This window comes from Camelus dromedarius, chromosome 17 (assembly GCF_036321535.1).
Source record: "Camelus dromedarius isolate mCamDro1 chromosome 17, mCamDro1.pat, whole genome shotgun sequence".
NCBI classification, from domain to species: domain Eukaryota; kingdom Metazoa; phylum Chordata; class Mammalia; order Artiodactyla; family Camelidae; genus Camelus; species Camelus dromedarius.
The window spans coordinates 12,643,872-12,669,928 of record NC_087452.1 but is presented as its reverse complement, the minus strand read 5'-3'; the positions used below and the strand labels follow the sequence as shown (position 1 = coordinate 12,669,928).

General features: G+C 32.7%; 1 protein-coding gene across 1 annotated transcript in view; it reads left to right on the top strand.

Moving 5' to 3' along the window:
- The first annotated feature begins 7,048 nt into the window (after positions 1-7,048).
- The window catches only part of LOC105095302 (contactin-6), a 255,776-nt gene continuing 236,767 nt past the window's right edge, over positions 7,049-26,057 (top strand). Inside the window, exon 1 of the mRNA XM_010987428.3 lies at positions 7,049-7,484. The gene's annotated coding sequence lies outside the window, so the exon portion shown is untranslated. The remainder of the gene's footprint in view (positions 7,485-26,057) is intronic.

Here is a 26,057-nt window from a genome sequence, read left to right as displayed (position 1 = left end):
AAATTGAATTTATCTCTCATTTACAAGACAGCTGAGGTTCCGCTCACCTGAGCTGCGCTTAGCTGGGAAGCTTGCTTATTACTTGAGTCTGTGAATCAGCTGAAGTAGCTCTGCTCCAAGTTTCTTTCGTTCTCCTTGCACTGCAGACTAGCCAAAGCACGTTTTCCTTTAGAAAGTCCAAAATCAGGGGCAGGGAAGAATACTCCACCTACAAGGAAGCAATAGCAATTATGTAAATACAGGGAAGGGTAAAGGATTTAAGCTAGTAAATCAGTCTACCACATGATTATAAAAGAAATGCCAGTGTATTGTCAGTGAACGGAAAACCTGTGCAGTAGTTCTGGTAATGATGCCCATGGGCCAATAGGTAAATTCTGTTTAATGGAAACTCTGATGAAACTCATGTTTTCTATGTCTCACCACCATTAAACTCAATACAATAGTGTGTATATTTCATAAATAAAGGATAAGAGTGGGAAGCCAGAATAGTCGTTTAAGTAGCTAAACTCCAGATTTTAGAGCTGTTCTGTGACCTCTTCAATGTGTCTAGGAAATAGGATACAATCATAATTATTATGCATGGAAAAATCTCTCAATCTTCAGGGTTAAAAAGATTAGACTAAGAGAGGAGCTGCATTAATGGAATACATTTATTTTCACTGGGGCCCAAGCAATTTACCCTATAATTTAGAAAGATCACGATGGGCCTCATGGTAAATAATACTCCTAAAATAGTGAGTCTTGCAGAGCAATTGGTGCTCATTAGAATTCAGTGTTGGAAGCAGCAGGTGGCAGGCAGTCCCAAGGAACAATTCTGCAGTGTCCTTCAATGGTCGAGGCAAAACAATTCATGTCATAAGATACTGGGTCTTACCTACTCCCTGTTGTAAGTTGTCATTGTGTGAAAGATCTATATTCACATGAATATATTCAGGGGATTTGGACTGAATTACTGGAATATATTTTTTTCTAAAATATAATTTTTCTTACCATGTCATTGAGGAGAATATGTGCATTTCTCTGACTATTTTCACTTTGAAGGCAATACATTTCAAGACAAAATGATGTTCCTTTTTTTCCAGAGAAAAGTGAATTTTTGAGTATCTGTGAAGTTATACATATGTGGTATAAAGTGAAAAAACAATTTTGTGTTGGGGCAAAAGACTAAGAAAACTGTTATCACCCTTCCTTCGATGTGCTTTTTCCTGAGGGAAAGTAAATGTGGTATGTGGACTGAATTTTCCTTCATGGCACACTAGTCTCTACCTCTCCTTCACCAAAAAGGAAAAGAAAAAGGTAAAGGAAAAAGTAGCTGAGATTTCTTGGGACTCTTGAATACTTCTATCCTTTTCAAATCACAGTGGAGAGTTAAGCCAAGTATTTAGATTCAGACCATCTTTATGTGGAAAAAAACAAACAAATAACCAGTTCTATAAATAATATAAGGCTAAACTATCTAGTTAATTGTCGAAGTCTGTGCAGTTACAGCTTAAACAACTGTGTTCAAGAGAAGCCTTTTATTATGTCTTTAAGAGTGAAATAACCATAAAAATCATAGCCATTATCTTTGCCTTCCATTTGATATGCCTTTGGATTTGGCAAAGAGCTCCTGGCAGAGAGGTTCAGGAGACAGATGTTGGGGGTAATGCGTTCAAATCCGTTTGGTCTTTTACTATTTGTGTGATCTTGGCATACTGTTTAATCTTTACAAATCTCAGGCGCCAATAAAGCAGAGGTGATGGTAACTACCTCATAGGGTTGTTGTAAGGGTTAACAGTGATTTTAGAGTTAGTGTCTGGCCCACAGGAAGCACTCAGAAGATGACAGAAAATTGTTTATATTTTGGGAATAATACGAGAATTGCCTAAGGTGGGCGGGGGAAGGTATCTCATAAAAATATTTTGTAAATAAGTGTTATTTAGAATAGTTGTGCATACCAATCAAAGTATTTGAATTAAAAATAAAGGAAACAGACATAACAGTAACATCAGCAAGACAATACCTCTATGTTGGTATATCAGATATCTTTAAATAATGGTGTAAATGGGTTCAGTAAGGTATTATGTGTTAATCTTTCTTTTAATTCCTTTAGAGAAAGAATTTCATGAGAGGTTTCTTCAAAATAAGGCAACTACATACAAGTGATAGTTTTATTTTTCCTGCAAGAGGAAGAAACAGGTCAAGATTTTCCGGGGCTTGATGCTTATAAAATTTGGGGCACCCACTTCAAAAGTTGGAGCCTATGTGTTCTACTGGGAAGTGCTGGGAAGAAGACAGACACTGGATATTTTTTCTCTTTGGTACCAGGAGAGCAGAGGAAATAGCAGCCATGAAGGGAGATTCTCCTTGAGGCCCTGAAGGGAAAAAAAGCAGTGCTTCCTAGTTCCCTGAAGTTAGTGTCACTGCTGAAGGAATTCGGTGACAGAATCCCTTACAAGAGCCTCCACGCCTGTCAGCCCGTGTCTAACGCCAGGGGTCCTGCTGGATGATGCTCTCCCACGGCACTGGGTGGAACCTGAACTGCGATCTCAGTGTCTCCCACACCATGTGGGCATGTGGTGAATACCTACACGTGGGGAGACTCCCAGCTCTGTGGGTCAGCAAAACTGAGAAGGAAGAAAGAGATTTCAATGCAACTGCCGGATACCACACTAAATGCAAGTGCACTAAGCTATCCTATCAGAAAGCAGAATCAAACTGGGTTAAGAACAAACAAACAAAAACTTTATGATGCTTATGAGAAGGACATCTAAAACAAAATTGCAAAATATTTTGTTAATGTGCAAGTATGTACAGGAAAATAAAAACCAGAAAGCAGGGATGCCAAATAGAATTCAAATCTAAGAGACTTAAACAAATATTAAAGGACTCCTAGAGATGTTACAGTATCATAAAGATATAATCATACCTATATATGCATAGATATATACTCATAAAGATGTAATTCACTGTACAGATGGATAGATAATATATAGATCACTATACAGTGAGATACACATAGTGATGTATGTGTATACATGCACACACATATATAACCTTTATCCATTAAGCAGTGTAGCAGCAGAATATATACTACAAAAGCTTCCTGAAAAATAAGGATTACTTGATTTAAAAAAAAAAAAACTTTGTGGGAAATATATAATATGCCTCTCACAGAATTTGACACATCAAGTGGACAAATGTAAAAAGGAATATAAAGATTTGAATAATAAAATCAGTATTAATATGAATTCCTGAGCCAGACTGCCTGGGTTTGACCCCTCCTTTTACTGTCTCCTGGCTGGATGTTCTTGGACAATTTAGTTTACCTCTATGTGCTTCAGTTGCACTTGTTTGTTAAACGTGGGAAATAATAACACTACTCAGGTTGCTGGGAGGATTAGATAAATAACTAATATAAAGTACTTAAGACATTACCTGGCACATATCTGGGGCTATAAAAGTTGCCTTTCAGTATCATCATCATCACCAATACCAGCATTGTCCCCTAGAACAATAGAAATGAATCAAATTGATACAAGAAGATCAAAAAAGGACTGAAACGACTAACAATCATAAAAGAGATTGGAGAGGACAATTTTCATTGTCCACTAAAATCAATAGTAACAATAATAGCAACAATAATAATATTTGGTCGGAGTGATAGGTCTGTCAATTTTTATTTTTCCAAAGGCTTTATTTTCTACCATCATCATCATTTTAATTTATTAAAACTCAACTTTATAAGGCCTACTTTACAAGAAGTAAAATATCCCCATTTGTAGAGTATGATAAGATTAGCACATACTCATGTAGCCACTTTCACAGTCAAAAACAATATTTTCATCACTTTAAAATAGCCCCTGATGCTGAACTGCAATCAATCTCCTCCCAACTCTGCCTTAAATAACCATTCTTTGTGTTCTGTCGGTATAAAATTGCTGTGCCTTCTCTGGAATTTCTTTCTGTTAGCGTGCTATCTTCTAGATTTATCCAAGTGATGAGTATTGGTAATTTTTGTCTTTTTAGTGCTAAGTACTATTACATTTATGAAAGTATCACAATTTTTTAATCCATTAATCTTCTGGTGGAAATGTGCATCATTTCCAATTTTTGGCCATTATGAAAAATTTTTCTTTGACTCTTCTTTGCAAACCTTTCTGTGGAATATGACTTCATTTCTTTTGAGAAAATAAAATACATAGGAGTGGAGTTCCTTGGTAATAATATTTTAAGAAATCAGTGAATTGTTTTTCAAAGTAGTTTTAACACTTTACACTCTTGGCAGTCAGGTGTAAGAATTCCAGTTGTCTCACATCCTCAACATGCTTTGGTATTTTCAGTGTTCTTTATTTTAGCCTTTCTAATAGGTGTGCAGTGGTATTTCATTGTACTTTTAAGTTGCATTTTCTTGATGAATAGTGATTTGAGCATCTTTTTTATGTGCTTATATGTTATTCATATATTTTGATGAAAAGTCTGTTTATATATATACATACATATATATATTTAAAATTTTTAAATGGTTGGTTGTCTTCCTGTTATTGAGCTGTAAAAATTCCTTAATGATGTACTTCAAAGATCAGTGATTCTCCATTTTGATGAAGCCCAATATTTCTATTTTTCTCTATGTTTTGTGTTATTCTGTATAAACGTGTATATGTGTTTGTCCTAAGAAAACTCTGTCCACCCCAATATCTTGTATATTATTTTATATAAGTTTTAAAGTTTTACTTTTAGGCTTGTAATCTACTTCAAATTAATTCTGTGTGTGTGTATGTTGGGTCAAAGTTAATTTACTCCAAATAAATACCCATTTGTTTAAATACCATTTCCTAAAATATGATGCTTTTATCATTGAATTATCTTGACACCTTAATCTAAAAACAACTGATCATATAAGTGTGGTTCTGTTTTTAGATGCCCTATTATGTTCTATTGACCTATTCTGCCAATACTACACTGCCTTGATCAATTGAGGGTAGTAGTAAATTGTAAAATCAACATATAAGTCCTTTAACTTCGTTCTTTATTATTTTGATTTCATTTTACTTGGTTATTTTCATTTCCATGTAAATTTTAGCATCATTTGACAACTGCTAAAAGAAAACCTGGTGAGATTTTGGTTACAGTTATTTCAAATTTAAAGACCTATTTGTATATAACTGACCTCTTAAAAATATTGAGTTTTCTGGTCCATGAACATGGTATATTTCTTCACCTATTTAGGTCTTCTTTGATTTCTCTCAGCACTTCTTTGTAGTTTTTATTGTACTGACCTTAATTTAGAACTTTTGTGCCACCAATGATTAAAGATTAAGAAAATAAGAAGATACCAGCCAAAGTTTCTGAGATGGAGCAGTAAGGACAAGTGACCAGTTAAACTGGATTCAAGATAGAAAGAGAAAGGAAGATTTGAAGACAGTGAGTACAGACAGTTATTTCAGGGTGCTTTACTGTAAAAAAAAAAAAAAAAAAAAAAGCTGCAGGGAAATGACAGAGATAGATGGAGGCAAATGTGGATCTAAAAGATTGTTGACTTTTAAGATGGCTGAAATAACAATCATGCTGTAATGATACAGAAGACAGGAAGAACTGGTGATTCTGAAGAGGAGGACAAGTAGATGGAAGAGTGTCTTGAGTATGTAAGAGCACAGTAACTAGAGTACAGTGGTGAACTTGGCCTGAGGAAGGAGCATGGTTCACCCAGAGAACCAGGAGTGAAGGCAGGTCTAGGGATACAAGGGTAATTATGTGACTAGATGCAGTAGTAGGAGCTACTAGGGTTCTCTTCTGATTTTATGCCCTTCTCAGGGAAATAGGAAGCAAAGCAACCAGCTATTATTTGTACATGGGGCAGAAGTATTGAAGATTTGGGTAAAGGACTATCCTTTAAATTAAATGAATTCCTTTTCATGAAAAAAACCCACTACACTTTGACTACTTTTCTCATACATCCTCAGAAAAATATAGCATGTCAACATTTTTATGAATAAATAGTATTTTTATTTCAAAAGAAGGACAGATACCTTCAAATTAAAAACAATTTTGGAGGCTCAATTAAGACAAATCTCTATAAAATAATTCTTCTAATTTGTCTCCCCATGAATTGGAAGAAGAACAGTATAGCCCATTTTGAGTTTACTTAGTGTTATGAAGCATGGGCTCCACTCTAAAAGACTCCTATGACGGTGGTTAGTCCCTCTGCAGAAATGAGTTATGTGACTGACATACTTACAGAAGAATGTAATCATAGAAATCCATATAATGTAGTCATAACATGAGATCATAGGAACCTGGCTCATCAGATAAAAGCAAACTGAATCTGAGAGTTATCTGTATTTAATTTGTGGATTTTGCTTTTCCTAGAATTCATTTATTTTAAGATGCTAAAAATGTAATTTCTTTTTATTACAACCTGAATATAAGTACAAGCAATTATTCTGTTCTCAAATTGTAGCCATGTGTGCATGTGTTAGTGTGTCTGTTTGAATGCAGGTGTTCTTCCTACTTCTTAGCTTTTATTCAAGAAGCTGTCACTTCCTTCAAAACCAATGGCAAGACCGAAACATATTAAAAAGCTTCGTTGAAGGGCTGGGTGGGGAACACAAACAACATTCTTTTCCTTACAGAGCTGTTTTGCAAGCACATACACAGTGGTTCTCAGTCTCTGGAAATAATACATCTGTTACCTGGGAGAGCAGGAAGACTCTTTCGGACTTGACTCCAGTTTCTACATGTGCTTACCTGTCTTTTAGAAGCCTCATGCACATGTTTTGAAAAATATGATTTAGAAAGGATTTAGTGACAGTGCATAAGATCCTTTGATTTTATTTCCCTTTTCTTTTCACCCTAACTAGTTGCTGGGGTTACAGGCATGCTTCAGAAAACACACATTTGAATACAGTCTAAATCAGGGCAGACCCTTGACCAGCTTAATCTTTGCTTGCAAATGAAAATGCAGTGAAACCAGACGAAGAAAAAAAATTACTTCCTTTCCTGTTGGAAACCTAATAAGTAGTTAGCATGACCCAGTTTTCAATAAGAGAGGTTTTCTGATGACCCAACAGGAGTGACTATCTCCAGTCAAAAAAAGGGGAGGGTGAATTTAATCTTTCCTGCCACTGGAATGGCAGCTGCTCTCAGCTCTCCCTGATTCTGTGAAGGATGATGAAGATAGAGCTGGCTTTTCAATGTAGGGAGAATTTTCCTTTTGAATATTCCAAACAGGAGATTTGCACATGTGCCTCAAGAACTAATTGTCTGGGTTCCGTCAGGAATGCAGCAGGAGAGGAGCGTATTTTATGCTTAAGACCAGAGAAGAGCCACGCAGTACTCAGTGGATAAAAGGCTTGCAGTCCCAGCTGGGAAAAAGAGTCCCATTATCTCCCAGCTGCATAGACATTCCATACGGCTTGGTTCTGCCTGGATGCACAGCATGCCTGGCTGAGAGCTTGAAACAGAGTTCTGCAGAAAAATTGTAAAGATCCCGAGACATTTCCCTGGTAAGATCTGTAAGTACAAAATTGTGCTGTCTGCTGCAATGAGAATATTGCTGGGCAAGCTGCAGCTTTTCTTCCTTTCAATGTCTTTGTATTAGCATAACAGGTAAAAGCTGGGGTTGGGGGAGAAGTCACTGTTTTATTTATGCTGTGTTTCTATGATGCTGATGCTTAATATACATTTATTCCTGTGAAAGAAAATGTATTGAATCTGTATTCCGGGGAGCTTAGGATCAAACCAGGGAAGGAGACTACAGGTATATTTTTCAGTGTTTCACTAGTCTTTGCTGCAGTAAAACTAATGGGCAAGAGGGGATGACAGTGCTAATTCTGGTACTTTCAGATGATTTCATGCTCTTTCTGTAACGGCAAATGAGAAAATATGATTGCTAAATTTTTTTTTCATCAAAGGGTGGGAGGGGTGGGGTTTACAGTGTCCAACGGATGATTTAAAGGAATGGTTATAAAAAGTTTCCTGGGGGAGGGTTTTAGTTAGGGGAGCAGAGCAAGACTGGAGGTCACATGAGCTCACCAAATTTATCTGGCATTTTGCCTCTTACCTAGCTTCTGGTTAACAGCTTTTGGAGTTTGCATTTATGATAGTTAGGCTTGTAAGTGTTAAGATATGTATAATACTTTATGAAAAGTTTCAAAAGTTGATGACTTGGAAACAAAACTTTTAAGAGCTCTGAGATTAGCCACATATAACCCATTATGTTAATGGAATACTGTCAACATTGGGGGTTTGGGAGGAAATTGGAATTCATAGTTTTGCTTCTCTAATTGTAAACTACTTATGTTTAAATAACCAGCATCCTAACTATGTCCTCTGAGGAACATGCAGAGAATGACTAAATAGAAGTTATACTAAGAGAAAAAAAAAAAAAAAAAACAGAGAGAACAGTAGAATTACACAGAATCAATTTGGAAAATAAGGTAGTCATAATCTTATCTACAGTGGCAATGTTTTTCAAAGATCTTTGTTAAAAAAAAAAAGAAGCCATATGTTGAATATCGAATTGCTTGTTTTGAACAATTTTCATTTGTCTGATTGGTTTGTTTATCATCTTTTTTATTGTTGTTGTTAAAGGTTTTACCAATTTATGTGCATTGTATTTTATTAAAAAAGGAGATATTTGAGCATATTCTCCTTTGCCCTTTCCTTCCACACATGTGTAAACCTACACAAATTCACACAAACACACAAACACTGACATGATTTGTATAACAAACAGAAATACAAAGTCATTTCATCTTTGATGCTTCAATGATTTTTTTTAAAGCAACATCTTGGCTATGCAGTCCAAAGATTTCAAACATATAAATCTGCAAACTTTTATATAAGACTTTATATGAGGTTATATAAATGCATAACTTATCACATCTTAGCTAAAAAAAAAAAGCCCATCATTTATAAACCACAGAGCATTACTTCCTTTGAACATTTCTAGTGAAGTACCAGAACAGTTTTTTTTTTAAAAGAATTCTCCATGAACTTTCCTTAATAAAAACAAAGTTATATTATCTTCTAGAAACTATTATATATTTGGTCCAAGCTTAGACAAAAAAATAATAATCTTATGAAAATAATGTGAAGTGTATTAAGTTGTTTGCATGCTTTATTTTTCTGACAAAAATAACACAAAAGAAAACTCATACCTTTTAAATTATTTTAGTGGAAGGAGGAAGGTTTTGAAATATTTGCTTATTTACTCACTTATTATTTATTTTAACATCATATTAATTAGAATGCAGCAGCATAAGGTATACTCATTAAAAATAACTAAATATAAAACTTTAAAAAAGAAATCTCAACACCGATAAATAATAACCATGAAATTTAACAACTGTCATTGGATACATCCAATGCCAATGCCTAAATTCAAATAAAAAAATGAGAAAGACTTTGGTAAGAATGGTTTCCTACCATACGTATTTTATTTCATTTTATTTTACAAATAAGTATTTAGATAATATGTTTGATAAGAGATTCATAGACAGTTATTCTTTTAAAAGAATATGATCTTACCCGACTCTTAAAAAAAAGTTATTGAATTTAATTTTAGATTTGGATTAAATGGAAAAAAGAAGCTGATATGAAACTGAAGAAATGGCTAAATTTCTGGTATTCGCTTCTTTCCAAGAGAGAGATTAGTTCCAGAAAAATTACCCTAGAGTTAAGAATAACAATTATGAAACTATTAATAGTTTGAAGTAATTTTTAGGATGTATGTTTGAATATTAAATAATCTCCTATAAGTCCTTGTTGTGATAAAGAAATTAGCACATGTACTTTATGGTTATCTCCCTTACACATACCACCTGAATTTTAATTATGTTATCAGTTTTACATGATTGAGATTTACAGCATTTATATCCTGGCTTAATTCCCACAGTCTTGGTTTGGACTTATTTCAGATTTGAAAGGATTTAGTCCTTACCAGCTACTCAACTCACTATTCCTGTATTCTTTATTTTGAAGTACTTCTTGGGTTGTTGGAGTTCACTGTTAAGACGTACCCCTCCACCAAAGAAGCAGTCATAGATGCTGTATTTTCTGTGTGTTTGGCTAGAACGTTTCTTTCTTTTGCCTTATACATGGAAGACAAGTTATTTTTCTTGATTCAAACTTATTTTTTCCTTCAGAAATTTGTAACTATTTATGAACAATGCAGAGGACACTTCCCATATTGGATGTTGCTGTCCAGTGGTTTTTAGATATATTTGAAATTTTCATCCTTGTATATAACTTGTTTTTATTCTGATGCATGTCCATGTGAATCTTGGTTTTGTTTTTAGGTTTTTTTGGCCAGATTATGTTCTGAAGTTGGTCAGTCTTGTTGAACTTTGCTTGAATAGAGTGTACCCCATTGATTTGAGATTCTTTAATTTCAAAAATTTTTGTTGCTACACTATGTATTTGAATTTTTTTTTCAGGGAATGGAGAGATTGTTTTTACACTGCTTCTTTTTCTTCAGGATCACCAATTATGGTCATGTTGTATCTCATTTGTCTGTCTTCAATATCTATCATATTATCCAAATTTATTTTTAATTTTATACTCTTTCAGTTCACTTTTTCTTTTTAAAATATATATGTAGGAATAATGTGTTTTAGAGACATTCAATCTATGTAAGAGTAACTTTGTAAGCATTTTCCCTCAACTGTGGCTGATTCTTCTTGAGATTTACATTTTTCAGCTGCATTTCCCTTTTTTTCCCTCTTTGATCTGCTTTTTCTTTCAAAATGTACACGAGAGATGAATAGGCAGAGCACAGAGAATTTTTAGGACACTGAAATGATTTTGTATAATGCTTTAATGGTAGATACATGTCATTCTAAATTTGTCATAACCCACAGAATACACAACACCAAAGGTGAACCCTAATATGAACTATGGATTTGGGGTGATAGGGATGTATCAATGTAGGTTCAATGATTGTAATAAACTGTAGAACCATGTACCACTATAGCAGGGGATGTTGATAGTGGGGGAATCTGTGCATGCATGCAGGCAAGGAGTATAAGCTAGCAGGTTTTGGGGGGCAAACAGTATCCTAAAAGTAAGACAAGCAGTCTACAGCCATACCACCCTGAATGCGCTCGATCTCATCTAAAAGTAAGAAAAGGAGAAAGTAATTGTCAGTTTCCCCCACCTTAGATCCATGATTTTTTTTTAGCATTGACAGCGATGGAAATGTGCTTGAGAGTCTGTGTTTTGGAGTAATGTCTACTCACATTTTTCACTGAAGACAGGGGTTTTTGCATCTCACTACCGGCATGTTTTTTTCCTCTCTTCTTTGTTGTTTCTGCAGAACAAGAGAGGAATACAAATCTCTTTAATGAGCTGTAAGTAAAAATCTTTCTGTTTGGGAAAATTCTTTTAAATGGAAATTTCATTAGAAAATTAAATTATTCTCATTATTCATACTGACAAGAGCTGTTCTAGTTAAAATTGAGTTTGTGTGCACTATGTATTCTAGTATTAAATACTTGTTATGGTGAAGGCATAACACAGAACATACTAGAGAGAAAAAACTCCAAAAAACAAACAAACAAACAATCAGAGTCATGGGGCATTCTTTTGATCTCCTATTAATCTCTATGTTGAAGTCAATGGACTACTTAACTATCTTGCAATGAATCCTAAGGTAATTTACAGTGGATTTGGGTCCTAGAAACATTAATCAAAATTAGCAGTCTCAAATATTTTATAGCAGTAGGGTGGGTATAAAATTTACACATAACAGGTTTCCCAATAGATGAATAACTGAATGAAATTACTTAAATATTGGTATTTTTGAAAGAGGCAATAAAAGAATCATGTATCCTGTGCAGTACAAAATGAATGATCTTACTGGTAAAACAAGGTCCATTAAGTTCTGTTCTCTACATGTGTATGATGTGGTAGACAGGATTGTAGGGGCAGGTCCCTAGAGATCTGTCAGCTACATACCTGCTTTTCTCTATAACCAGCACGGAATAGCTTCGTGGTCTTAAGCCAAGTTACTTAGTCTCTCTATACCTCAATTTCCCCATTCTTAATGGAGATAATAATAGTAATGATTTTATAGTATTAGCAAGACGATCAAATAGATTAATATGTGAAAACACCTTGGAAGAAAGCTTTGAAATTAATAAGCACTTTGCATACGTTTAATATTTTTTATGTTAGTATCACTATTATAACATTTGCCTACAAGCTTTGGGATCAATTGGGAAAAAATAATGTAAAACAATGAAAAGAATGAAAATTACAATCATCATCTAATCAATTATACTGGGTATATAGTGGAGACCTAAAATTGGAGGTGTAAATCATAATTAGATATGAAAATGGAGCTCAGGGAACAACATTATGAGAAGATTTAGAGACACTGGCCCTCAGATCCATATGGTTTAAAAAGAGAAGTGATATTTTTGCGTACAGACACCAATCAGATCTGATTTTTTTTAAAAGAGTTTAATTTTCTGATTATAAATGCAATGCACAGAAAAGCACTTTTTTTAAAAAAGCCATTTCCTTTCATCAAAGAAAGCCACCACAAAAATGTTTGTGCTTTTCTCTCCTGTTGTTACTAAGGTTTGGGTTTTATTCTTTTCTTCTATTTTTTAAATTAAAATTTTAATATCCTAAAAAAGTAATACATCCATCTGAAACATCATTGAAATTTTAAACTACAGGAGAAATGCTAAAATAATTTAAAAAAACTTCCCACACATTTCCAGTTTCACTTTCCAGAGATATTTTCAAGTTTATTTCACTGTACTTATCCTTTACTGCCTTTTATTGGATCAATCAATTATTCTTTGTACATATATTTTTAGTGCCTTTTATTAGATTGATCAATTATTCTTTATACATTTTTACTAGCTTAAAAAATAGACACTCTATTATATATTAGTGAACATAAATAGTCTAACATAAAATATAATTTTATATTTTTCAGTAAAGCTAGAGATAATAAATCTGTCCTCTTCACAAACAGGACAATGACTTGTTTAAATTTTCTCCTAGATATTTCACCCAATGTCCATGTTTCTACTATTTTATTTTTACTTTATTTTTAAATTGCTTCTGATATTTTTTGTCAATGTTTATTTACATTTATGATATCTTTTCCTGAGTCATTTATTTATGATTTCTTCTTGCTGCACACATATATCTCCTGGATTCATTTTCTGTATACTAAAGATCATTTGAAGGTAATTCTAGCAACAGTATTAAACTCTTTAAAAATTTATGTCTGAAAATTACTTATTTTACTTACATTCTAAAATAATAGTATAGTTGTTTACAGAACTTGATGTTGACCAATAGTCCGTATTTTTCGTTTAACGTTTTTTACATATTGTTTCATGACCTTCTGGAATATAATTCTGCTCACGAGAAGACTGCTTCTAGTCTAATTATAACATGTTTGAAGATATATCTGTCTTTCAAACTTGTATATTTTAAGAATTTTTCTTTGCATTGATGTTTGGGTTCTCTACAATTTTAGGTGTGGATTTGCTTTAAATGTATCCAATTTATAGACTCCACAAGCTCCTAAATCTGTTTTTCCTCAATTCCCAGCTATTTTAAAAAATATTTAATATTACTTCTTTTCTATCTTTTTAGTTTCTCCTTCAGGATACTCATTAAGTATTTGATGTTTCTTCTATTGTTCTTTGCCTTATTTTATATATTTTATATCATCTGTTTTTGTGTTGCATTCTGTGTAATTTTCTCTGATCTATACTTCACATATTTATTTTTCTTTTCTGAAACTATTTTTAATTTTTTCTATTTTTCCTTAAGAAAATTATCTTCCTATCTGTATATGCCTAATGTGTCTCTTCCATCCTTTACATCTTCAAAACTTTAAGTAAGCTTATTTTAAAGTTGAAATTTGATTGTTTGGCTAGTTTTAATGTTTAAGAGTCTAATTATTCCATTACTTGTACCTGCTGGATTTCCCTCATGGTGGCTCATTCTTTCTGGTGTTTATGATTTCCTTTTTTGTTGTTGTTGAAGTACAGTCAGTTACAATGTGTCAATTTCTAATGTACAACACAATGTCCCAGTCATGAATATACATACAAATATTTGTTTTCATAATCCTGATTTCCTTTAAGACAAATTTACCTTCAGCAGATACTGCATTCGAGGAGATCAGCATTATATGAGTAGAAGATGCTTCTCTATAGCATTGTTTCACTTTTGCCTCTAGAATGGCTTTATAATTTCCCCATTTTGGATGAGTTTCTATGTTAATTTTTGACCTAAAATTATCTCACCATGCAGATGGAGTAAATTGAGCCCTACAACCAAAGGCTTGGAGTAAACTTGGCGTTCTGGGTACTTTGGGGAGACTCTTTTCCTACCAGATAAGCAGAATATTTTTAAGATCCTCTGTTTCATACAGTGTCTTCTTTTCCTTAGGCCACCTCCTCACCAGTCTACCTTTGAGTTTCCTTTTCATTTTGGGCCCCTGAGCATTTATCATTCTCATTTACAACCCTGGTTACATATATTTTTATATTTTTTAAAAAGTATATTATACTTATACAGCATTTTTTGTATCTGCGGTGGAAAAGATACCCTTTTTATCCTATTGAATAAAATCATATACTTTCACATTGACCAGGATTTTCCCCATTTGCTTCCTATCTTTCAGAAAGCCATCAAACTTTCTGGCTTGCTGGTATTTTTTTTTTTTTTCTGGTACTCATGATTTCATATGTTTCTTTTGGTATGTTTTGGTATCAATTCAGTGGTGCTTTAGAGTGGAGGTATACACTCATTCCAAAATACTGAACTGAAAGCTAATTCAAAGGTTTGAAAATAGATTTTTCACCAAAATTAAAGGTTACTTTCCTTAATATTTCAGTAATTCACTAGATCTTCACATTAGCTCGTAAGAAATGGTTAAAGACAATTGTATTTGTGTTTTCACTGTCCACAAACAAAAGTGCCTAATTCAGTCCAAAAGGACAGTTCATTCAATGAGAAAACATGTTCGATAACACTCTAAAATTTAGTTAGAAAAATCTTTGGGCATGATAGCTATATTAATTCTTTAAGTTTAATGATGAGCAAATTCTTAAACTGTAGAAGCAATATTCAAAATGTTTGTTTGCAAAGCAATTCCTAATGACGTAACAAAGCTGAGTGCTAAACAGACCATTCTTCCTTTAGGTGGCTTTTGCTGATTTAAAGTGAGAATATTGGATTGGAAGGATTTTTTAAAAGCTTTTTTAAAGTCACCTTTTAAGTCAAGAAGGGGAGACAAATATATTTTGCAAAATTTCTAGAAATTTATCATTATTGCTTGTAAAAACCAAGATGGATGTTTTATTTTCAATGCTTTTGTTTGTTATTTTAAAGTTTAATTTATTTGGCTTCTCTTATATTTTCATGATTAACAAGACTGTGTAGGGAGTTGTGTACAGAGACTTCTGTAGTATCTTTGTAAACAACAGGAGTGCATTACACTTGTTGGAATAGAGCTCTTAGCAAAAGAACATAATTTTCCTCTCTGGCATCTGTCAAATTCCTCCAATCAGTAAAGAGCAACAAATGAAAGAGTAGATCCAAAATCAGATATGTTGCTAATTTTCTATCAGCTGCTACAAGAGTAAATTAAAGAAAGTCCTTAAAACTTTATCAAGATGAAAATTCAGGTTACAATTACTCAAGAGTTAAAAGAAGGTGATTATTTTTTCAAATGTGTAACATGAAGATTTTTTTAGGGATTTAATGTTGTTAATCAACAAATTCTTAAACATGCTTAACTGTGAATCTGTGGTGCTGACAAGGTATGATAAGCCTGACATTACTGTATACAAATTAACACAAAAAGTGTATATTAAAGAGTTGTCTTAAAATTAGCATTGTGATATAATATATGTATTTTTCAGAGGCGCCAACTTTATTAAGTTGCTATTTTGTGTCAACTGTGTCTGTATGGTTTGTAGACAAGAGAATGAGGCCTCTCTCTGCTTCTTCAAGTCAGCTATAGGGCTCTTTAGTGGGGAAAGCTCTGTCTTAGCTGACTTCGCTCTGCATCCATCAACTGCAGTAAGATGTTCAGAATGATTATGCAAAGACAGAAACAGCTTTTTTATAGAAAAAAAGAGAAGGGAATTTAAAAGAAAAGTAATTCATATGCCTTGTGTGGTTCAACAGAGAATGCCAAATACAAGTTTTTTTACATTTACACACACACATCCAATATCTGCACAATACCTGAAACAATTCCTTTTACCATTAGTGGGCTTCTTTACTTAAAAGATAAAAGTCATTTTTCACAACAAAATGTGAAACAACAAAAAAAACATTTTTTGCCATTGAAGTTTCAAGATTTATAAATATATCTTTGGATGTTAATTTTTTTTTTTTTTTTTTACTATTCTCAGAGTTTTAGCCCCTGGGTAATATTTTCTTTCATGCTTTTATTTGTATGTAAGATGATGTCAATTTATCCAAAAATTAGGGTTAATTTGGGTTAATGATATAATATACTTAACTATAGCACCAATAATATTATAATTCAATAAAATGTACTGATAGTAAATCATAAAAGTAATTTTCAGGTTTAATCAAGTAACATTTAAGAACACTAAATTTTGTCAATATCATCTTTATATATATTTGAAAGAATGTGATACATTTATTTCCTATTATAGTCTTACGAACACAGTTTTAAGCCTTTTTTAAAAAAATACTTTGTATTCATGAAGTTTGGCCATATTTTAACTTGCTTTATTATTAACTGTGATTTTGTTCTCCCCAAAGTCTAAGTTCCTGAAGGCTTGGGCCCTGACTGATTCCTCTTTGTATATTAGGGCCTGGTTCATAACAGATTATGATTTTCACTAATATATTAATTCCTAAGTATTGACTGAATACTTTCTATGTTACTGATGCTATTCTGGGCACTGAAGTGCAACTATGAACAGGACAGAGAAGAGTCTTGCTCTTGTGAAATCAAAATTCTAACATGTGTTCTTGAATTCAATTAAATATTCATTTCTACCAATTGGGGGGCTAACATTATTAGTTTTAGATCTTACCTGAGGAATGAGCATTAGAAGCTAATAAATTATTTAATTCCAAAATAATTTTTAATGAAATAATCTTGTAGAATGAGAAATACTGAAAGGGCTACTTAAAAAGAGATATGTATTTGCTTGAAATAATAATTATTCCTTTATTATTACAGACAGTGATATATTCTAGGTTATCCATAGGACTCATAAACTAAAAAGAGTGGATTAACAAAAAATAACATCTCATATTACATATTCACATAATTTTCTAATCACACGTCCCAACTCCTTTACCTGACTGTTGCTCATTTTCATCAAGTAAATGGTACTTACGGACTGACTAAGATGATGAAATATCTTCAAAATTTGCAAACTACACCAAATTCCTAAATAACTTCAGCAAATTACTCTATATAGCAATGAAGGAAATTGAAAACAAACAGAATATCACTAATTTTAATTTCTTCTTACTGATTCTGAACATACACATTTATTATACATAAATTATTACACATAATTTATTATACAAATTGGAAATGCAGAAGAATATATATTATTCATTATCCTGTCACTCAAGATAACGGCATCCTTTAAGTCATCTTGTGTGTGTGTTTGTGTGTAAAATACAATATTGGGATGAATCTATATGCTCTATTTTATAACCAATTTTCATTAATTAACATATTGTGGTATTTTAAATCTCATATTCTCCTAAACCTAAAGGATATTTCCCCAGGTGGCTATGCCATAAATTTACTCAAACCACTAAACTGTCATCAGATATTTAGCTTTTTCCAACCATTAACTACTCACTAAAAAATGATATGATGTAAATATCCTTGTACCTGAATCTTTTACATGTGTCTGATTATTTCTTTTTGTGTGTGTGTGTGTCTGATTATTTCTTAAAAATAAGTTTCTAGTATTACAATTTCAAAATCAAATTATACACCCTAGTGCACTATTTTGAAGATGTCACTGTATTTATTACTAAATTGTCCTTTAGGAAGACAATTCTATTTGTTCTCTGGGCGGATGAATTCCCATTGCCCACATATTTGTAAACGTTTCCTGTTGTTAATTGTAAAAGCTCTCTGATTTAATTGGCAAAACAAACACACAAATAAAACTGATTTCAAGATTTCTCTAACTCATCTTTTTTTCCCCCCATAAATATAAACTGAATATATCATGGGTGTTTGAAGCATTTTGTATCAGTGCCTTTTATTAAAGTCAGCCTGTATTCTTTTTTTATTTTTCCACTGGGATTTTTTTTCTTATGCTCAAGAAATTAATCATACAAGGAGATAACCCTTAATTTTCACATACGTCTCAAACTTTTTTCAAAGTTTATAATATATTTAACTTACTGCATTTTAACTGTGAAACCTTGTAAAATGTTTGAAATGCTATCTGAACCTCAGTTTCCATATGTTTACAATGGAGCCAATAATATCTGGCCTGGATTCCATGAATTCAGAGGAATACATGAAAAATGAATGAGTTAATGTTTCCAAATGTACATTTATAAGTGATATTCAATTACTGTTCTCAGGCTTATTAAGATTAAATTACTATTTGACCTAGATTGTTCATCAGATCACAAATAAGTCTAAATTAATAAGCTTGAATTCTTCTAAGGATAGGGATTTATGTTTTCAACTTTTTAGTTCTAGCACTTAGCACAGTGTCTGCCATGTGGTAGGTGCTCAATAAATGCATGCTTAATGAATGTAGATTCTAAATATACTAGAGAAATATAAATTCAAATACATCTGTGCTCATTCCAAGTATACTGTTAGAATGTCATCTAAATCGAAAGGTGTAAAAAAATAGCACATATTAAAATGATAATTAATGTTAAACTTAAATTTATGTCTCTACCCTTGGCAACCACTATAATCCACTCCATGATGAAGCAATCAGGAAATTTAAGTAGTTATTTATTACATCACTACAAATTGTATTTGGTCTGACTTTGGAGTTAATGTATATTGTGGGCTTTACAGGGATTTGGGATAAAAGGGCAATTCAGAAGGATATACAGGTAATAGGAAATAGACTTGAAGGTAAAACTTGTAAACTTCCCTGGATTCATAAACAATTTATACATTACACAGCAAGAGTATATGTGAGATATATAATAATTTCTTCTTCAGTTATCTCAAAAAGATATAACATACATAAATTTCTTCTCCAGATGCTCAGAAGAAAAACTTCTTATTTTTGTGTTAACCTGCATTTAACTTAGTATAACTTGTTGTGTTCGTATGTGATGCTATCTTATTTTGGAGAAAAGTAATGAGGTATTTGGCTTTGCCAAACAGCATTTTATAAAATTTTTTTGGTTTGGTTTAGACCTGAATGTATTTATACTTTGGCATATTTAATGATAAAGGTAAAAGCCATCAAACCAAACATGTTTTGCTTCAAGTTTAAAATCATGACATTCATAAATTAGATTATGCTGCAGTAACTAATAATTCTTAAATCTTTTCTTTTTCCCTAAAGAGCTCTTGCTTATTTCATTCAATGATGTATATTAAGTAAATGTCAATATAATTTACTTTAAACAGAGACAACACAGATACAAGCAAGACATCAAATATCATTGTATGCATGTTACTGAGTGTTCTCCTTACTTGTTTTTTTGTTTTTTGTTTTCCAGCTTTTTTAGATATAACTGACATGTAACGTTAAGTTTAAGTTACACAGTATAAGGATTTGATAAATGTATAGTGACAGTCCCCAAAGTACAATGGTTCAAATCACAATTTTCCAACTTTATGATGGTGCAAAAGTGGTATGTGTTTAGTAGAAACTGTACTTGGAATTTTGAATTTTGATCTTTTTCCGAGCTAATATATGTGGTATGATAATTTCTCATTATGCTGGGCAACAGCAGTTCTTGGGCCACAAAGTCACGAGGTGAACAGCTGATACACTTACAACCATTCTGGATTTCTACAACCATTCTGTTATTCATCAGTACAGTATTCAATAAATTACATGAGATAGTCTATACTTTATTATAAAATAGGCTTTTTGTTAGATGATGTTGCCCAACTGTAGGCTAAGTGTTCTGAGCATGTTTAAGATAGGTTAGGCTAAGCTATGATGTGTAATAGGTTAGGTGTATTAAATGTATTTCTATTTATGATATTTTCAACTTATGACTGGTTTATCAGTACATAAGCCCATCATAAGTTGAAGGAGATCTATACATTGTGAAATGATTACTATAGTACGGTTAGTTAACATATTCATCAACTCATACAATTATATTTTTTTATGGTGAGAACTTTTGAGATCTACCCTCTTAGCAACTTCCAAATATACTATATAGTATTGTTAATTATGGTCACTATGCATGCATTACATTCCCAGAACTTATTTATCTCAAAACTGGAGGTCTGTACCCTTTGACCACCTTGACCCATTTCCCCCGTCTCTACATCACCCCGCCTCTGGCAACCACTGATCTGCTCTCTGTTTCTATGTTGGTTTTTTTTTTTTTTTTTTTTTTCAGATTTCACATGTTAAGTAAGATGATACAGTATTTGTCTTTCTCTCTCTGGCTTAGTTCACTTAGCATAGTGCCCTGAAAGTTCCTCCATGTTGTCATAAATGGCAGGATTTCTTTCTTTTTTTTATGGCTAAAAAATATTCTAACATACATATTCTAGTATATATACGTATATGTGTATATATAAAAATCAAATTTTATTTATCCACTCATCTGTCAATGGACACAGGTTATTGTAAACAGTCCTGCAGTGAACATGGGGGTGTAGCCAACTCTTCAAGACAGTGATTTCACTTAGTAGTTCCATTTTTAAGTTTTTGAGAACCATATTGTTCTCCATAGTGACTGTATCAATATATAATCTTACCAACAGTATACGAGGGAAACAACCTCTCAGTCTCAGGAGTTTGAATCAACAAAGATTTCTCTGTGTGCATCTCTGGGGAAACTACCCTCCATGAGAAAGTTCAGTGTTACAATTTCACATGAACACGCACTTCCACAATTTCAGAAAAGAGAAGTCTAGAGTCTTGCAGTGGCAGTTAAATGCTTCCACCAGAAATGATACATATATTTGCATTCACATTTCGTTGGCTAAAGCAAATCACTCAAGGGAGTGAAGAAGTTAAACTGCTTGTGCACTTTGATAGAGGGGGATGAAGAACATCAGTGAATGGCAACAATATCTACCACTTTGCGTTGGCTAACAAAAAATATTTTACTTGGCCCTTTTGCCAGTGAATATACATTTACTTCAGTTGTGTTAAGTTATCTCACTCAATACCTCAGATAACTTTTCTCTTATTTTATTAAGATGCATTTTCACTGTTTGTCAGGAGTGATACACATTACAATCAACTTTTTTGTCTGCTATGCGTTAAGGAGCCACCTCATTCATTGCGTTTTCTTTCAATGATTCATTCATTCAGTAGCTATTTATCATCTATTCCCCATGTCCAAGACTCTTTTGGAGTGCTAGGGCTTAGAGAAACATACCTTGTACTCATGAAATCTTAGGATAATTTTGAGGAGACTTATTTGAATTAGATTACCACATAAAATCGCCCATGTGCTAAGTGCTCAGAAGAACAACTACAGGATGCCATCAGAACATCATGTGCTAAAATAAGAAAAACCAGTAAAGACTTCCGTGGGGGAGTGCTGATTAGGTGCTGACTAGTTGGATGTAGGTACAAAGTGTTCATTTAGAAGGAAGCACAGGTGAGCAGAGGGGACATGGCAAAAATGAGAAACTGAAGACAACAAGATCAAGGTCCCGGTACCAGAGGAGTTTAGAGAAGTAGACTACAGCCTGACCAAGAAGTTCTGCATCTCACGTTAGGGCTTTGAATTTTCTTTCTAATAGAGGAGATATTGAGAATAAAATAATACCATCAGACTTAGGTGCTGAAGTAATCATCCTCTCCACAATGCGGGAAACTTCATCCTTCACTATTTAAATATTAAGCATCACAAAGACATGGAAATCAAGAAAGAGGGACATAGGCAAGGGAGAGAATAACCACCTATCTAGGGTCTCCTCTCATTTGACAACAAAGCAAAACCTGCTTTGAATTTCACAAATTCTAAAATTTTATTGTTTGTTCCACACTTTGTGAATTTTTCACAGAATAGTCATCTGAAACATTTGAAAAAAAAAGTTGACTAATTTTTAAAGTATAAGTCCAAAGTGGAAAGTTTGAAAAAATATAAAATAACAAAATAGAAAAACAAAATCACAAATAGTATATTCTTCCTAACATTTCTCCTAAATATTTCCCTAAATCTTTATGTTTCCAGGATAACAAGAATTCTAATATTTCCACCTTAGGCTAAAATTTTATTAAAAATATTTATTTTATTAATAATATACAGACATGTAAGACTCTCACTATGGTAGATAATCTTCAAAGATGTCACTAATAAACCTGCTGCTTCCATATATGTTCCTACTCTTCTTTCAAGAAGTGGTGTCTGTGTCTTTCCTCTTGACTCTGCTCTGGACTCATGACTTGTTTTGACCAAAGGTGGAAGTGAAACTATGACAGTTTTTGGTCCTTAAGAGTCCAGGCAGTTTCCACTTTCATTTTCTTGGAAGCTAAACCCCATGATTTATGTAAGTCATGGTATCTGCTGACAGAGGAGGTGTATGGAGTCTCTGTAGAGACACTGCACAAAGGGAGAGGCTGCAGGGATGAAAACATGGGCTTCCCAGCTAAGGGTCTGTGCCAAGGCAGGAAAGAGCCTTTCTTGTATCTTTCAGTTCAGGTGCGTGTGAGTGACATCAGGTGACACTACACAGATCCAAACAAATGTCCAGTGAACCTATGGGGCTCTCGAGAAATAACAAATTGTTGATGTTTTGACCACCAATTTCTGAGGTGGTGTGTTAATGGAGCATTGAATAAATGAAACAATCACAATCACTGGGTCAGATTTTACAAGGAAAATCAAAAGTTATGAAGTGACTTCAAATGTCCCATTTTGTACATTGCAGACCTCTAACTTATGCAACCCTATGAAAAATACATCAAGGCTCACATAGTATAAACATGTCTCTAAAAGCTGTGTGTAGTTAATTTTGGATTTTCAAGTCTTTAAAATTATAAACTGTAAAATCAGACCAAGGAAATTAAAAATAAAAAAGATAGGAAATCTCTGTTAGATTAATTTTCACCTCAGTGTGGACTATTTGTGAAGAGTTGGTTAGAAATTGAACGAAGATCAAAATATAAGACTGATGTGTTGATTTTGGCCTTTGACGGAAAAAATGAAATAAAAGAGTAAAAAAAAAAATTCACAGATACCCATATACTTAGAGTTAAGAATATAGATGAGTTCTCATTCTTGAAAATCTTTTTAAATTCCTTAGGCAATTTTTTTTAACACACTGTGGACTTGACTTAGTTTTATTTCGAGTTATAAATATTGTTGTTTAGAAGTCTATCCAATGAATACCATCCATTTCTCTGGGCTCATGGTTAATCAGAACAATTTTGAGATCAATTTGTACCAAATTTGTATATTTTAAGCATAACTTTATTGTTACAATGAGTGTCAGTGGATTTTTGTTTTGTAGAATCATTATTTTGTTTTGCTAACATACATCCTTTTGGGTCCCAATGATAATAATAATAAAACAATATTGACATTCTCAAGTGTTGTAATATTAGAAGATTAAAAAAAAAAACAAAAAACTCAGTTGTCTGATAAATAAACAAGAACTTTTCACATGAAAGCCAGAAAAATGACCATCGAGTATGTTGTATGTCTTAAAATTATAATTTTTACATACCCATTTTCCTAAAAGTTCCATTGTTTGTTTGAGGACTAAATGTTAAATTGATTCAGTTCTCTCTGTAATTATGAGATGACTGTATATTTATTCATAGCAAACTCAAGAACATTCCTTCACTGTTGCCATTCATGTATATGTCACAAATGCCACTTTTTGTTGTGTATATTGTGAGAGGGCAAAATAAATAACCTCTCCTGCTTAAAATTAGATTGCTTTTTAAATGTGTCATCAATCATACTTCGATCCAAAAGATCAAAATGAAATGGTCTAGAATTTTAAACTTTTCAGAGCAATAAATGCTGAGTAAGTTAGCAATGTTTGACCATACTTCCAGGTGTGCTGCAAAATTTCTGGATGATGTGCTTCTCTGTTCTAACACCTTTCAGTTTTTATGTTAGGTGCTAATGTGTATAATTAGCAGGATTTCAGAGTTGTGATCCCAAGACAGACAAATATCTATACAAGCTGTGGTCCGGACACATGAGAGTAGTACGAAATGGATATGGAATTAGTTGAACTGGAAAGAGTTTACTGAAAGCAGTTAACTGTAACCTGGGTCAGAGGTTGCAAAAATGAATCATGCAAAGCTATTTAAGAGTGTAACCAAGACTGCAAAAATCCACCTCCATCTGAAGGGTTTAAACTTAGAGTTTTCAGTTGTGATAGTAAATATAATTACAATTAAGGTTCAGCGTGTCTCTTGTGTGTGTGTTATGCAGAAAATTACCTGAGGCATAGTTAGCTCTTAGAACCTATATCCTAGCCTCATTTTTTTTGCCCCTCAAAAGTTTTAACTCATTTTAACATGAAGATGTTTTAAGAATAAATTAAAGAGATAATGACTTAAACCCATGGTATTAATACCTTTGAGTTAATTTTGGGGTAAGTTTTGCTCCTTAGGACCACTTCTGTGTGTTGATGAATAAAGTGCTTATAATACTTAAAACTCTGAGAAGCCTTTGCACAATTAAGACTTGTGTTTGCACTTCTACCTTTGTAATCTAATAAATGATTTTCAACATAACAGTTTAAGTTGAAAAGTATACAAAAGTTTACTGATAAAAGAAGTTTTGAAATTATTAAAATAAAGATTTACTATTTTATGAAGGTAATATACAAGATTTAAATACTTGGAAAGATTTTCCTTGTTAGGACCCTAATGTTGATTAGACAGACCTTTAAAATATGTAAGAGAAGAAAATATTTTAATCTTATAAATGCTATTTAAAATATTTGAGGACATTGTAATAAACTAAGTTGTCAATGGCCCTGATTGTTTAACTATGTGTTTAGTCCATTCAACTTGAAATAACTGAACATTAATCATAGCAAAAGTGAAGAAGATTTTTCTTATTTTACTAACATTATGCAAAGAATAGCAGCCATATAAATTAAGTTTACAATTTTAAGAGAAAAACAGCATTTACATTTGAAACGCTAATAACTGTGTATTAAGATTACGATCCCTGAAGAGAACTGAGACCCTGAATTCTATGTGGATCAAGAGACTAGCCCAAGACTTCAGAGCAAACACAAAGACTCAGATTTTAATATTCAAATCCAGTGGCTGTGGTTTCCATATTCATTATCAAAGAAAAAAGTTACCTTTTGATGGATCTGTGCAAAATTTTAGAATAAAATAATGCTCTGAAATAGTGTGTAGTCTTCTATTGCCACTCCTCTGGTTTAAAACCTACCAAAGCCAAAAGAAATTAAAACCTATAGTACATTTTTTAAAAGTCAAAATAATGTAAATAAGATATTATCTGCTATCATTTTTCTCTCCTCAGTTTAAAAAATAAGTTTATCTCTGTGGCTATGATTTTTAACTCTAAACAAAGCCAGCAGGTATTCTGTTGCTGCTGACTCTTTAGAACAGTATAGTTATTTTGAGTTCATATTCACACCATATTTTTATTTAGAATATGTAGTAATTTGTTTTACATTATTTACTGCCTCTGAACAGATTTGAAAAGAAGACCTGAGTAATATCTAAAAAAAGGTATCATTTTTCCATTCTCCGTTTTTTACCAGTTTTGATGATGATCCTCTGAGATAAATCTAAATGGAAAGCAAACAGACCAATATTTTCATTTACATGCACACACATGCTTTGTATTTGTATACAGCTTTTTAAAAAGGTATTACAAAAAGATTCAGATTTTTAATGCCTTCTCTCACTCTGTTCTTTTAATTTTTAAATGTTTAGTCCTTTTTA